Source organism: Urocitellus parryii, chromosome 7 (genome assembly GCF_045843805.1).
Source record: "Urocitellus parryii isolate mUroPar1 chromosome 7, mUroPar1.hap1, whole genome shotgun sequence".
Classification (NCBI taxonomy): domain Eukaryota; kingdom Metazoa; phylum Chordata; class Mammalia; order Rodentia; family Sciuridae; genus Urocitellus; species Urocitellus parryii.
Window position 1 is genome coordinate 130,714,515 of NC_135537.1, and position 15,183 is coordinate 130,729,697.

The 15,183-nt window shown below is 55.1% G+C and overlaps 1 pseudogene; it reads left to right on the top strand.

Annotated features, from left to right (window-relative positions):
* Positions 1-202: 202 nt before the first annotated feature.
* The window catches only part of LOC144256149 (ras association domain-containing protein 5 pseudogene), a 37,880-nt pseudogene continuing 22,899 nt past the window's right edge, over positions 203-15,183 (top strand).

Consider the following 15,183-nt stretch of genomic DNA (forward strand, 5'->3'; position numbering starts at 1 on the left):
GGTATTAAGGAAGGAGATGATAGTGATGAGGGTGATGATGATGGTGCTAATGATGGTGGTGATAGTGAAGGTGGTGGTGGTGGTGGTGATGGTGATGGTAATGGTGATGGTGATGGTGATGATAGTGAAGGTGGTGATGGAGGTGGTGGAGGTTGTGATGGAGGTGGTGAAGGTGGTGGTGGAGGTGTTGATGGTGGTGGTGATGGTGGTGGTAGTGGCTATAGTGGTGTTGCTGGTGCTGGTAATGGTGATGGTAATGGTAGTGAAGGTAGTGGCGCCTGTGTTATTTATGAAGGTGATGGCAATGGTGATGGGGGCAGTAATGGTGGTATGATATTAATGATGGTGGTGATAGTGAGAATATGGGGATGGTGGAGACAGAGCAATAGTGGTGATTTGCTAACAGCAGTGGTGGTGAAGGAGGTGAAAGAGTGTATCATGGTTTCAGCTGCAGTTGGCATGAGTCAATGCTAGGTGGTAGTTAAACATTAATCTTTGGGATCCTTAACACTTAGACTTGAATCCCAGCTCCAACTCTTATTCTCAGCGTGCTCATTACCATGTTAGTCATTTCAGTCTGCCACACTTACTTACTCAGTGTGGTGGTCATGGGACTCACCTAAGGTGACTGGAGAGTAAATGGAATAAGTCTCACAATGAGCTTAGCCCAAGAATGGCATGGATGCCTTCTTCCGAATCATGGGTTTACAAACACCAGCCCAGACATGCAGCCCTACTAGCTCTAATGTCTCCAGATTTCCATTGATTTCTGGCTACGTTTAGTTCTTGTGACCTTACCATGACCCACCCATTTGTCCCCTAAATACACTTTCTTGGGTTGTGACTGAGCTCAGAGGTAAAGCACTTGACTAGTGCTGCCCCTGACCCACGCAGGCAGCTGAACTTAAGGTCGCTTATGTGAATTCCCAGGGACACCAAATAAAACACAGACACACACTTTACCTTTAAACAAGCTTCAGGATGGCTTCTCTGCTCTTGGCCTCAGGCTCCCCAAATGGGAGAGCAAGAGAAAGTCACAAGAGCAAGAGTGAGCAAGTTTAGAAGTGGGCTTTTATTGGGGGGACCCTTATTCTTAGAAAGTTCCATCCAAAAAAGGTCTGAAGGGGCAGGGTTACAGGGAGAGGTGAGTGTAATTCGACCCAAGGGGTGACAAGCCTACATCTGAAGACACGTCCTCAACTTCCTGAACCTGGACAACATCCAGGTCAGTACAAAATGTCATGACTGGTCAAAGCCTCCTGCTTCAGGATGGAAGGCATGAATCCTTCAGAGTGGCTCCTCATAGACCAGCATGTACACGGCCTTGGGTTCAATCTTCAGCACTGAAATAAACAAATTCATAAACTCTCTTCTGCCCCAACAAAGGTGAATTTATCTGGCACTCTGATGCCCTTCTGTGTGGCTTCTGGGGACACACTGCAGTTTGCCACAGGCTCATACACTCTGGCCCCAAAGGCCTTGAGAGTCAGACAGTTTCCACCCACTTTACTCATCTTTACCAACTCTTTGCAAAGGCTCTTTATATCCCTCCATGCCTTGAAGATATGACCATTTAGATGCTGTCCTCGGCCCAGGAGAGTCCATCCCAAACCTGTGTCCTTAGGCCACATGAAGACAGGAAAGCCCACACAAGCGAGACATCCATCTGCCTTCCTCTATTTATATCTAATTGGTCCCAAAGTTCATCCAACCCAGAATCCCACCTCTACACTGTTGCTGCCACAGCACAACTCTTTTCTGGCAGGGTGACACTCCTGCTTTTGTCTCTGGGCCACCACCCACTTTTCCACTACAGACACATGCCCCAAGCCATGCTGGCTCCCAGTATCCCCATGCCCCAATCCAGTGCACAGGTCATTCCCTGTGTACTTTAATGTCATCAATCTCGGATCAGGATGAGGAGATGGAAACCCAAATCGAGTGTGCCTGGTTCTAATACAGCTCTGCCACTTACTTGTTATGTGAACTCGAGTTAGTCAACTTCTCTGTGTGTCAGTTGCCTTATGTGTCAAATGGTTCTCAGGACAGCACCTACTTCCTAAGGTTTGGGGGAGTACGTGTGATACACACAGATCCTCTTAAGGTATAACTGCCCTGGTGCTCCCTAGACATGGTCCAATATAGTTCCAATATAGTTCACAGCATGCTCGCCTCCATGTTGTGTCTGTCTGCTGCAGACTGACCCTCTTGATAGGGGTGGGAGGGCTTTCCTGGGCTTCCTACTTACTATCCAGGCTGGGCAGGTCAGCTGCTCTGCTGTGGCCCAGACACTATGATGAACACAGGTGCTGGCCTGGCCTACCTGAGGCTCCTGGCCCGGCACAGCCCTCTCCAGGGGTGGGGGGAGCGCCTGCAGCACGCTACACTACAGTCGGCCAACTGCGTGCCAAGCAGCATCAGAGTTTCCATAGCCGTGATGGCCTTGTGCAGCCTTGGACCCTGAGTCACTCCGAAGTTCCCGTGGTGAGTCATGGCCTCTCCATAGCTCCAGAGGCAGGACTCCAGGTCAGCAGCCCACAGGCACACTCCTTATATCTTATTCCTTCCACCGCCACTGTATGAGCACACACCCAGGGACCTTGGACCCTGAGACTGCCATATGAGTCTTAGGAACAACTGTGTCTGCCCAGGAAACCTGAGGCAGTGGGGCTATCCACATGGCTGGGGGTGGGGGGGGGAGGATCTGTCCTCTCCCTGTGGATGAGGCATAAGTCCTGAGAGTCAGCCACCAGGTGACAAAAGGTCCTGAAGCTACAACTGCACAGCCCACACCACAACTCCTGCCCAAACTGAAGAGTCCCTAAGGTCCACTACCCAGACACTCTGCCCACCCCTCACAGCCCAGCCCCACCACCTGGTGGTAGGAGGACAGCTCAGAGCCTGTGGAGCCAATCCATGTCCCCATCATGGCCACACACCTGCCTCCTGTGTGCTCGATGCCTGTCTTCTCATCTGCAAATTGGAGGGAACAGCAACCCCTACGAGGCCAGGGAGCCTTGAGAAGCATGGAGTAAGGTGTGGAGTGTGGCTGGCTCCAGCCCTGGACACGTGTGCTGCACTTGCTGTGGTTAATTCCCAGATGCCAAGAGCTGCCCGCGTGGCTCTCCCCGTCTTCACTTCTCCCACCTCCTGCTCTGGCTCTTCCCTCTCACCCCCTCTCCCTCTCTCTTCCCACTGTCCCTGCTGGACTTGGCCCTACAGAGTCCCTCCTCTCTCCCCACCCCATATTGCCCCTTCCTGTGCCCTCTTGTCCTCCACTGTCCCTCTCAAGCTGTGTCCTGGGATCATCCCCTCCTGGATGTTGCCCAGTCACCTTCTACCAAATGGTTGTGATTTTCTCCTGTTCCAAGCCTGCTCCTTCTCATCCCCCCAACCCCAGTCACTTAACAATGCACCTCGTATCTGCATTAGCCCTGTGGTGCCCCAGTCCCAGAAGCTGCCACTGGTGGGCTGGTGCAACAGCACCCCACCGCCTCCCACCTGTCCAGCCCTCCATCCCAGCTGCATGGACAAGGCCCTGCCATTTCCCCTCTGTCCTGCCCTCCGTCCTCCCGTCCTCGCTGCAGTGCACCTCTGACCTGGTCACTGCCCTGCTCTCCTACAGGGACTTTTTATCCAAGAAGTGCTCCTCCCTCCCACCAGAATGAGCCCAAACTCCTGGGTCCCCACTGAAGCTAAGAGGTCCTCTGTGACCCCTGACCCACTTCACTCTATCTTTGGACCTTTTTCTGAATGCTTTGCTGTCGCTGTTGTGTTTCTCACCACTGAAAACAAAGAACAAACCCAAACAGGAAAACACTCAAAAGCTCTTACTTGAACTTTTACACAGGGATACACCCCTGCAACCACTCTCCTGAAGTCCCTGTGCTACCCCTGCCCCATAACCACTGCTCTGATTTCTGTTGCCAGCTCACAGTCTTTTCTACTTTGGAAACATCCTCAAATAGAATGCAGCGGTGAGGCTGCTCTGAACTCAGTGTTTACTCAATGCTGTCCCTGTGCGCCATGGTCCTGTCCCCTCTGCTCTGTGCTGCTGAGTGATGTGCTGTTGACGAGTGTGTCACACTGGGTCCATCTTTCTTCTGTTGATGTACAGACTGGGAATGAACACACACGTCCCTGGGATGCTGACTTTCATGCCTTCTGACTGTGTGGCTGGGAAAGCAATTGCTGGGGCACAGGGAGGCTGATATGGAATGTGAGATTAGCTTTCCATTACTGTAACACAATACCTGAGGAAGGGTTTATTTTGTCTCACAGTTTTAAAGGTTTCCAATCAGGGCTTCTTTGGGGCCTGTGGTGAGACAACATATCATGGAGGAGACCATGGAAGAGCCAACTTCACAACTCACGTCTGGGATGCAAGAGAGAAAAAGGAAGAAATAGGGTGACTTGAATGAAACCTTCCACTAGGCCCGACCTCCTAAGTTCCACCATCTGGCAGAAGGACCATCTGGGGACTGGCCTTTAACACGTGGGCCTGTGGGGCACTCTGTCCTCCAGGCAGTCCTGCTGGGATTCACTCCTCTTGCTGCATGAGTCACACCTACACTAAACAATTATTCTTGTTTCTGTGAAACCCAGATCCCACCAGTGCCCTTTCTGCTGAGGCAGGCCCAGGGCTATGGGGTTGCCCATCTTCACCCTGTGGGGAAAGCATGAGGGCTGCCACTTCAGGGGTGAGTTGAATGTAAGGGCAGGACAGAGCCACTGACATTTCCTGTTTCACTTGCCACCCCCATGGCTACCCCAGTGTCTGTCTCAGCCAGAGCCTTCCCTGCCTCCTGGATGGCATGGCCTCCCTCAGCCACTTCACCCATCTGGTCTAGGCAGATGGGGGGCAGAAGGGTGGCCCTCCTCTCTGGAATCTCCCTCCAACCCAGACTGTGCCCCAGTGACCTGCCCCAAAGCCCAGGAGCAGCTTGGGGTGGCCTGGGAAGGTGGGGCTCTGCCCTCAGGACGACTTGCTGTGGGAGTGTGGCAGAGGAGGAGAAGGGAAGAAATGTGGGAGTCCAGGAGGGGACTGAAGAGAGCCTGGAAGCTCAGACACTGCAAGTCCAGGCTGCTCATGGTCACTGGATGTGCAGGGAACATGGACAGCACCTCAGTGAGGGGCCCAAGGTCAGTAGCCTGGGGACACTTGGGAGTCCCAGCAGGGTCATAGGCACAGGAGAAGAACTTTTGTCTTCCTGGGGCCCAAGAATCTGCAGTCCCTACTGATTGACTGGGGTATTGGCCAACATCAGAACTAGGAGAAGACAGGGTAAAAAGGAAAAATGAATTTAATCACAATTTGGCCAAAACAGTGGAAGAAGCTGACCTGCATCTGCCTGTCCCACAAACACTGCCACCTACAGGAAGGAAGCCTGGGGACACAGATGGGTGGGCCCTGGGAACCCTGCTAAGGAGCATGGTCAGTTCCCTCCAGCCCTACTTTTCTTCCTGATCCAGGGCTTTGGCCTGGAAAGTGCTTCCATCCTGGTCAAGGAACTCTAGCCTGCAGGGAGCTGGGACATAGCAGGAAATGGCAAGGACGGAGAAAAAAGTAACTAGGAGCTTTTCTTTGAAATTTTCTGATTTTAATTGGGCGGTGTCACTGTCCTCCGTCTTGTCCATCCCACAGTCCTGAGGGATGTCGGGATCCATGTCATCTGGCCCTTTATTGAGGGGGTGATGCTGAGATCCCCTCAAGGGCACCCAAACCTTGTGAGTGAAAAAGCCAACCTGCAAAGATGTCCACTGGCTCCACCTAGTGGAGGACATGGGAACCGTGCTCCAAAGCCTTGTCAACACCTGGTTTGGGCCATCTTCATTTTGACAATTCCCGCGTCTCTGAATAATTTTTTCTGAAGACATTACTGATTGTCCACCAAGTGGTCTGAGCCCATGTCACCAGGATGGACTTGTCCCGTCATTTAGACTGATCTAAATGATCTTGTCAAAGGGAAAGGGACAGACTGTTAAGAGTCAGTGGCAAAAGACCAAATTTTTGCCAAATTTGAGCAACAAAACAGGCTTAGAAAGAGCGGTTCCCAGGATAAGCATTTACCTGAGTCCTGAAGCACCTGCCTGGGGTCTGCCAGGTGCAGCACCGGGAGGGCTTGCAGTGTGGAGCGGGCCTGGTCAGCATGTGCCCTCCTGCCCAGCCCCAGGCTCCAGGCTCCCTGGCTGCAGTCACTGTCCTGTGCAAGTTCCCAGGATCCTACTTCTCTCCAGGGCTCTGTGGGTGTCCACCATGAAGGTCACTGAGGAAGTCTGTGAGGACATGGGGCTCATAACAAGTGCTCAGACCCACCTCCCATCTCATTCCCCATCCTCCCAACCCTGGGTCCATGGAGAACTTTGCCATCAGAGCCCTCACTCTCTCCTCATTCACCCTTTGGCTACCTACACCTGAGTGCCATGCCAAAAGCCAGGCACTTTCTCTAATGGTAGAACTCAGAGTTCCTGCACCTCCTGTGCCTCATCCTCTCCCTTAAAAGTGTGCATCCAGCAGCTCTAGCTGGGAGTCCATCTGTGTACAGGAACAGGCTCACAGAGGCCCCAGATGTGGGGTCAATGAGGCATCAGCAGAGTGACCCAGTGACTGTGGCTACAAACTCACACTCAGGGTCTTTGGAAAAACATTTTATCTGCAATTAAATTCTATCTTTATTGTGTTACAAAACAGCACACGTCATTGGGGAAGGTGGAGAAGGTGAGAGCAGGAGGAAACGGTGGGCTGCACGGAGACGCACAGGAGACTTCAGCCCCGGAGCCAGGTGGGCATCTCTTCGGTCTGTGAGCAGGGAGATGGAGGCCAGCAGAGCAGCCAAACCTTGAGCACTCCGCTGCTGAAGCTGATCAGGAGGCACTTGGTAGACGCCTCCGCTCCACCTCTGACCAGGGCTGCATTGGCTTTTGCCTCCTTTCCACATGGCAGGGCTGAGCAAGGCCATTGTCTTAGAGGGCAGGGGACATCTGCAGTCCGGATTTTCCAAAAGAGCCAAGGCTGCCTTTCCATGTGAAGATGGCTTGTGTTACCTGTCACTACAGCCACTTTTTCCCTGGAAGGGCAGAAATAAGAACCTCTCAGGTCAGTGTCATCCCTCAAGCCATGTGGATCAGATCTTTTCTCTAGTTATAGTCCCCCCATCAGTCTGTCCCTTTCATCTATGGACTAGACCCATCATCTCAGGCCTGGTCAGGAGCACAATCTGCAGCCACACACTGATGTGCCAAGAGCCAACATTAGGATCCAGGATGATCCAGACCTGCCTGTGGAGGAAGTGAGTACCCAGCACACCACGCCTGTCCCTGCCTCCACATGCCTGGTCCTGCTGCCTGTCCGCTGTCAGCTGAGCTTGGCTCAGGTGTGTCTAGGATGGGGTGGCCCTGGTCTTTATCTTGGCATTTGTTTTGTCTTGACCTGGCTCAGCTCAGCCTGGACTTGGTCTGGGCTATTAGTCTTGTATGGACCCTTGGCCTTGTGACTTATCCTACTCTGTTTACACAGGCTTCTGTGTGCTCCTAGATTTAACTTCAGTCTAGGTATGTCCAAGTCTCTGAATGAGCCCACCAACCCATGGGGCTCCCTTGGGGACAGCTGCTTGGTAAAGCGCCTGTCATCTCACTGGAACAGTCAGGCAGAACAGCCTCATAGGCCACAGGACAGGACTCGGCCTCTCCTTAACCGGCCCCTGTCTGCATCCTTCCCTGGAGGGTGCTGCTAGTACCACACAGAGCATGGGCCCGGGGGCAGATGGGCCTGGATTCTGGTACCTGCTCTGCCCCTCGTTGCTTGAGTTCCACTGACAAAGTCACATCAATCCCCTGAGCACCTTTGCCATTTGGAAACTGAGGGGATCCCTGCTCCCTTACAGACTTGAGGCAGGTGGTCCATGACATCAGGTGTGTCGAGCATCCTGCTGGACTCAGGGCAGGAAAAAACCTCTCAACTTAGGAAAGCTCTTTACTCCCCAGTTTTACCCCAGGATGGAGCCAGAAGCTCTTCTTACCCTTGTGCCTTTTCAAGTCGGACCAGACCTATGAAGTCCCTTCCCAGTGCCCCTCAGTTCTTGCTCCCACACGGCCGACTTGCTCTATGCTCACATCCTCTCCCTGTTCCCCTCCAATCCTACTGCCTCTCTCCCCCTGCAAAAAGAGGCTCAGTCCCACGCCTTGAGCTGGGTGCTGGGGCAGAGGCCAGTCCTGCAGCTCAAGAGAGGGCCCTGCTTATTCTGGAGAGTGATGGTGCCAGCTCTGTGGCTGTGCCCTTCTTGAGGGTGGCCTGCAGGCCTGGCTGAGGGATGGAGCCTGCACAAGAATGCTCTAGGGGGGGTGGGCTGGGGATGTGGCTCAAGCGGTAGCATGCTCGCCTAGCATGTGCGGGGCACTGGGTTCGATCCTCAGCACCACATAAAAATAAAATAAAGATGTTGTGTCCACCAAAAACTAAAAACTAAATATTAAAAAATTCTCTCTCTCTCTCTCTCTCTCTCTCTCTCTCTCTCTCTCTCAAAAAAAAAAAAAAAAAAAAGAAAGAAGGAAAGAAAGAAAGCTCCAGGGCTACTGGGAGAGAGCTTCAGAGAGTGGCAGGCAGCAGTGCAGGGCTCTGGAGGCACAGGGCAAGCAGCCAGGGCAGAGGCCTGTGTGGGAAAGGCTGCTATATACCATCTAGTAGACAAATAGACCTTCTCCTAGACCAGCTAATGAATGCACGAATCATATTCCACAGACACATACCTGTGGGCCAAGGGACACAACTCCAAGGGCAAAACTTCATAACCAGAACTGTGCAGAGAGGGGGTGCCTTGTCTTGAGACCATCTGACAGCTGGGTCTGTTCCTGCTCCCTGTGGCCTTCTGTGCAGCTGCACCATGTTCTGCCCACTCTGTCCAGCTTCTCAGCTCCTTCACCTTCACTCTTCATCACACGGAGTTTCCTCCCTTGGTCTGAAATAGAATTTTCTTATCACACTGCACTGCCCATTTCATGGACTCATCCTGCCTTACTGGATAAACACTTCCTCCTGCCCCTTTCAAGTGCTTTACAATTTCTAGAAGTGGACAAGTGAGCCAGAGTTCCTTCTGATTGTTCCATCTGCATTACTGAGCCCAAGGCATGTGTGTTGAGGCTGGGTTGTGTGCTGGTCCAGTTATGAACTTACTTTCCATATACTTCCTACTGGCTTCTTGGCATTTAGTTTATTTGGAAATATCTATTTCAACTCATTCTCAGTGACACTTGATATTTTCATTTTAAGAAATGACTTTGCTGATTAGAGGGTGGCTTTGCTTTTATTTATGTTTCTGAGTGCCAGATCCTAAAGCCCTATTAAGGTGGATGCGTTTGCCCAATCTCTCAGTTTTCAGCGGTTTCTTTTTCTCCTGAAAGTCCCTGTTGGTTGAAGGTATATATGGTTTTCTTAAACTCTAACTTCAGGTTCAGAGGAGCCTTGCAGAGCCCAAGCCAAGCTGTGATCTTTGGTTTGGGTTCTTCTAGAGGGAAGCAGTGGTGGAGGCTCCAGGAGAAGAGTCATTTGGAGGGACCAGAGGGCCAGGAGAAGCCTGGGGAGGGAGAGCAGCCCTGGAAGCTGGATGGAAGCAGGGGAGACAGCAAAAGGGTATTAGCCTTCACAGCTGGGCTCTAGGACAGAGCTGGCCCTGTGGCCCCAAACCCTGCCAGCTCTGTGCATCCTCCCTCAATGCCATGTGCATATTTCCTTGTGCATGGGAACATGCAGTAGAAGCCATGCTCGGCCATGGCAGGGCTCATGCTTGGACATTTCAGCCCAGCCTATGCTGCTAGGACCAGACTCTGGGCCTCCTATTCCCTGCTGTTCTCATAGCTTACGACCTGGGGATCTCTCCACTGAGTCTTGCTATCACATGACTCTTTTTCAGTTGCAAACATGGCGTGCTCTACTCCAGGTCCCTTCCTAGCCATGCAGAGTATGGGTCGCATGAGGCATCTACAAAAGGAAAATTGGCAGTCACCAACTTTGCAGGCTAGTTTGCTGTTTTGATAATTGTCTCAATTTAATGATGAGATGGAGAAAAGATTAATAATGCAGGAATGTTTATGTCTGTAGCTATTCCATTGTGAAGAGCTACAAAAGTGTGTGGAACTACACTTCCAGTACTCAACACTAGCATCCATTCAACCAAGAGCACCCCTTTGCCCTACACAAAGTAGTGCAATGCACATGAATGTTCTGCTTGCTTTGTTTTTGTCTTATGTATAAATGAAATTATCAACCAACATTCTTGTCAGAACTACACTCAATATCAGCCAGTGAACACCACAAGCAAATTCTCTCTTGAATCAGATAGCAGTGAAGCATTTGCTATGAGATTGGTTCTGTGGCAACCATCAGCTGGCTACAGATACAAAAGTCCAGCCAGAACTGAAGCATTTGGTGAAAAGCCCTTGATCTGTGGAATTTACAATCAAGAGAGGTTTATTTTAAGATGACTTGTGAAGTGTGTGTCACATCCTCTGTACCAGTGAAGTTAATAATGAGTACACAAGTGCTCTTCAGAAAGCCTGCTGATCCACATCCAATGGAACCACAGGTCGGGTGCAGGGAGGGGCCCACTGGGGGCCTCTGAAGTCCCAGGAGGGCTACAGGGCATGGTGCACCACTGGGTGAGGCCCAGGACAAAGCAGGGCCCAGGCCCACCCCACTCAGATCCTTTCCCCACTCACCTGCTAGGCCTGGAGCTCTTGTTCCTCCCCTCAGTGCTGCTCCTCCCACTGGGTAGAGAGCAGAACATGGCGAGTATGTCCCCAAAATGCTGGAACTCAAGATGGGGAAGAAGAACCCACTCTAAATCCCAAACACTTCCTCCAGGAAGGAAAATCCAGAACAGCCAAATGTCTCCAGCAAACATCACAAGCTGGGGCCATGAAGGTCAGCTACACATTTAGAGCAGCCATGCACCGCACCATAGGCAGGCAAGAAATTCAAACTCACAGGATCTCAAGAGCCCAAAAGAAACCACATAACAAGCTCTAAAAAACAAGCAAAAAAGGAAATACTCAAAAGAGTCCAGGTGACTGAGCAGGCAGACCAGAGTGATTGAGAGCCCAGGAAAGAAGAGGACCTGGGATGAGGACAGAGGAGGACACTGGTACGCAAGGAGCACTCAAAAACAGAGACCAGACATCAACCACAGGCCTCAGAGAAAACCCACTGGAAACTGCTGAGCAAAGGGTGCTCACCCCTCAGGACCCTGAGGAGACTCACACAGGAGCACTAGGATTCCAGAAACAGAGGACACTGAGCCCTGGCGGGCGAGGGGCGCTCACCCACAGGGCCCAGGGCAGACTGAGCACTGGCGAGGGAGGGGCACCAGCCTCGGGCCTGGAGGACAACTGGCTCTCACCAGCAGGGCACAGAGCGCCCTGGGGACTGCAGGCCGCCTGGGGCGCTCACCCACAGCCAGCAGGCCAGGCCCTGCACTTTGGAAGGGAGGGGTGCTCACCCCCAGGAACTAAGGAAGCCTGATCCCCCCCCACCCCCGATGGCCAGGCCGGCTCCCCTCCACACTCAGGGCCGCCCGGAGCACTGCTGGGTGAGGGGCGCTCAACCCCAGGACCCCGAGCAGCCTGAGCGCTGGCTGGGGGGCTGAGGGAGCTCACCCGCAGCAGAAACCCTGGAGAATGAGTGCCGGTGGGCGAGGGGCGCTCATCCCCGGGGCTCAGAGTCCTGGGCTCCTTTGGCGGAGACGCCCTCAGCCCCAAGTCTCCCTTACCTGGGCCAGGGTGGGACAGTGGTGCCCTTTTCACGGGTCTCAGCAGGTCCTCCATGACAGTGGGGAGATGTCCTCTGCCAAATCTCCCCCGCTCCTGCCCAGGTGGGCGTTGCTCCGGATCCAAGGGTCCCACAGGGTTCTTCCCTGGGGCCCAGAGAGCGCCCGGTGGCGCGTCCCAGGTGATCCCCACAGGCCTTGGAGACTGGCCCCGCATCCACTGGTGCCAGGGACCTCCGCAATCCCGGGCAGGTTGGGGTCATGCACAGGAGCGCAGCCCCCTGGGCCCAAAGGCCAGAAAATGGTGTGTCCGGCGGGATGGATCCGGGTCCTGGGTGCCCTTGGAGTTGAGATCCCCTCACAGTGTTCTTGGGGTCGCAGGTTTTGAGCACCAAGCCTGCCTGCAGGGCGGCACCAAAGGCCAAAAGCCAGGTGTTGGCCAGGAGGAGCTCTCCACCTTGCTCCAAGTCTCAGGGGGTGGCTTCCTCCACAGGGACTCTTCACCCCTCAGGCCAAAGAGGGTGTCCCAGCCACACAGTTCACTCCCCAGGCGCCAGGTGGCCATAGGTTCTCAGAGGAGATTGGGCCCTGGCAGGCAAGGGCAAAGGGGAACTCCCCCACAGGCCCAGAGGACACTGAGCCCTGGCGGGCGAGGGGTGCTCACCCACAGGGCCCAGGGCAGACTGAGCACTGGCGAGGGAGGGGCACCAGCCACGGGCCCCAGAGGAGACCCACTGGGCACTGCTGGGCAAGGGGCGCTCAACCCTCAGGACCCAGAGGGGACTGAGCCAGGGGCGCTCAGCCTGGGGACACAGAGGACACTGGGGACCAGGGGGCGAGGGGCGCTCACCCGCGGGCCCCAGAGGTCACTGCTCCCTGGCGCGCCTGGCGGGCTAACCCCAGAGGCCCGGGCACACCGAGGACCCTCGGGCGAGGGGTGCTCACCCGCGGGGCCCTGGAGGGCAAGGGGCGCTCACCAGCAGGGCCCAGAGCGCCCTGGGGACTGCAGGCCGCCTGGGGCGCTCACCCACAGCCAGCAGGCCAGACCCTGCACTTTGGAAGGGAGGGGTGCTCACCCCCAGGAACTAAGGAAGCCTGATCCCCCACCACCCCTGAGGGCCAGGCCGCTCCCAACCACACTCAGGGCCGCCCGGAGCACTGCTGGGTGAGGGGCGCTCACCCCCAGGACCCTGAGCAGCCTGAGCGCTGGGGGGCTGAGGGAGCTCACCAGCAGCAGCAACCCTGGAGAATGAGTGCCGGTGGGCGAGGGGCGCTCACCCCCGGGGCTCAGAGTCCTGGGCTCCTTTGGAGGAGATGCCCTCAGCCCCAAGTCTCCCTTACCTGGGCCAGGGTGGGACAGTGGTGCCCTTTTCACAGGTCTCAGCAGGTCCTCCATGACAGTGGGGAGATGTCCTCTGCCAAATCTCCCCCGCTCCTGCCCAGGTGGGCGTTGCTCCGGATCCAAGGGACCCACAGGGTTCTTCCCTGGGGCCCAGAGAGTGCCCGGTGCCGCGTACCAGGTGATCCCCACAGGCCTTGGAAATTAATTGGCCCCGCATCCACTGGTGCCAGGGACCTCCGCAATCCCGGGCAGGTTGGGGTCATGCACAGGAGCGCAGCCCCCTGGGCCCAAAGGCCAGAAAATGGTGTGTCCGGCGGGATGGATCCGGGTCCTGGGTGCCCTTGGAGTTGAGATCCCCTCACAGTGTTCTTGGGGTCGCAGGTTTTGAGCACCAAGCCTGCCTGCAGGGCGGCACCAAAGGCCAAAAGCCAGGTGTTGGCCAGGAGGAGCTCTCCACCTTGCTCCAAGTCTCAGGGGGTGGCTTCCTCCACAGGGACTCTTCACCCCTCAGGCCAAAGAGGGTGTCCCAGCCACACAGTTCACTCCCCAGGCGCCAGGTGGCCATAGGTTCTCAGAGGAGATTGGGCCCTGGCAGGCAAGGGCAAAGGGGAACTCCCCCACAGGCCCAGAGGACACTGAGCCCTGGTGGGCCAGGGGCGCTCACCCACAGGGCCCAGGGCTGACTGAGCACTGGCGAGGGAGGGGCACCAGCCACGGGCCCCAGAGGAGACCCACTGGGCACTGCTGGGCGAGGGGCGCTCACCCCTCAGGACCTAGAGGGGACTGAGCCAGGGGCGCTCAGCCTGGGGACACAGAGGACACTGGGGACCAGGGGGCGAGGGGCGCTCACCCGCGGGCCCCAGAGCTCACTGCTCCCTGGCGCGCCTGGGGGGCTAACCCCAGAGGCCCGGGCACACCGAGGACCCTCGGGCGAGGGGCGCTCACCCGCGGGGCCCTGGACGGCAAGGGGCGCCCACCAGCAGGGCCCAGAGTGCCCTGGGGACTGCAGGCCGCCTGGGGCCCTCACCCACAGCCAGCAGGCCAGGCCCAGCACTTTGGAAGGGAGGAGTGCTCACCCCCAGGAACTAAGGAAGCCTGATCCCCCCCCACCCCTGAGGGCCAGGCCGGCTCCCCTCCACACTCAGGGCCACCTGTAGCACTGCTGGGTGAGGGGCGCTCACCCCCAGGACCCCGAGCAGCCTGAGCGCTGGGGGGCTGAGGGAGCTCACCAGCAGCAGCAACCCTGGAGAATGTGTGCTGATGGGCTAGGGCGCTCACCCACAGGGCTCAGAGTTGTAGACATGTTTTGCAGAGGATCCCTTAGCCCCATGTCTGTCTTACCTGGGTCAGGGCGGGAGAGGAGGAAATAGAACTTTAATGGGGATGCACCCTCCATGTGTCCTAAGGATCCTGAGCACTGCTTGGCAAATATGTCTATCACTAATATCCTAGGGGTATTGGTTACTCCTGTGTGTAAGGCACTATTTGCAAGACCCTGAGTTGTCTGAGTACTGCTGGGGAAATTCCTTTGTCAGCACTTAATATCTTATTCCTCATGTGAATTCAGCACTCAGTGTTCTCAGATGTCTCTTGTTCTGATGTGACATTGGCCCTGATCTCTAGGTTTTTTTGGGTTCTTCTCTGTTCATGTAAACAGGGCCTTATGTCCTGTGAGTCACTGTGTCCTCTCCCCTGGTGGTCTGAGAAGTGTCTCCAGGTAGTCTGTTGGGGCTCTGCCCACCCTCTCTCCTTTGTATCCAGGATGTTATTGATGTCATAATGGGTCGGGGAGGGGCAGGCACAGCTCATTGGAGAGGTGTCAGTGCCCTCAAGACTGACTGTCCTCCAGTCTAACCTTTTGTTAGACCTGATGACCTCTGCCCCCACTGGTTCAAGTCCGAGACCTGAAGAGCTCTGGCCAAATTCAGTTTCTGATTCTTATCCCTTGAATTGAATGATTCCATTGGGGGTGCTGTCCTGGGCATCAGGGGTTTGGGGTCACAGTGTAACTGTGGAGTGTGAGAGCCCCAGTTTCCCATCTAGTTCCTGCTGGTGCCAGGGGCATCTCTGCCTGCTGCTTTCTAA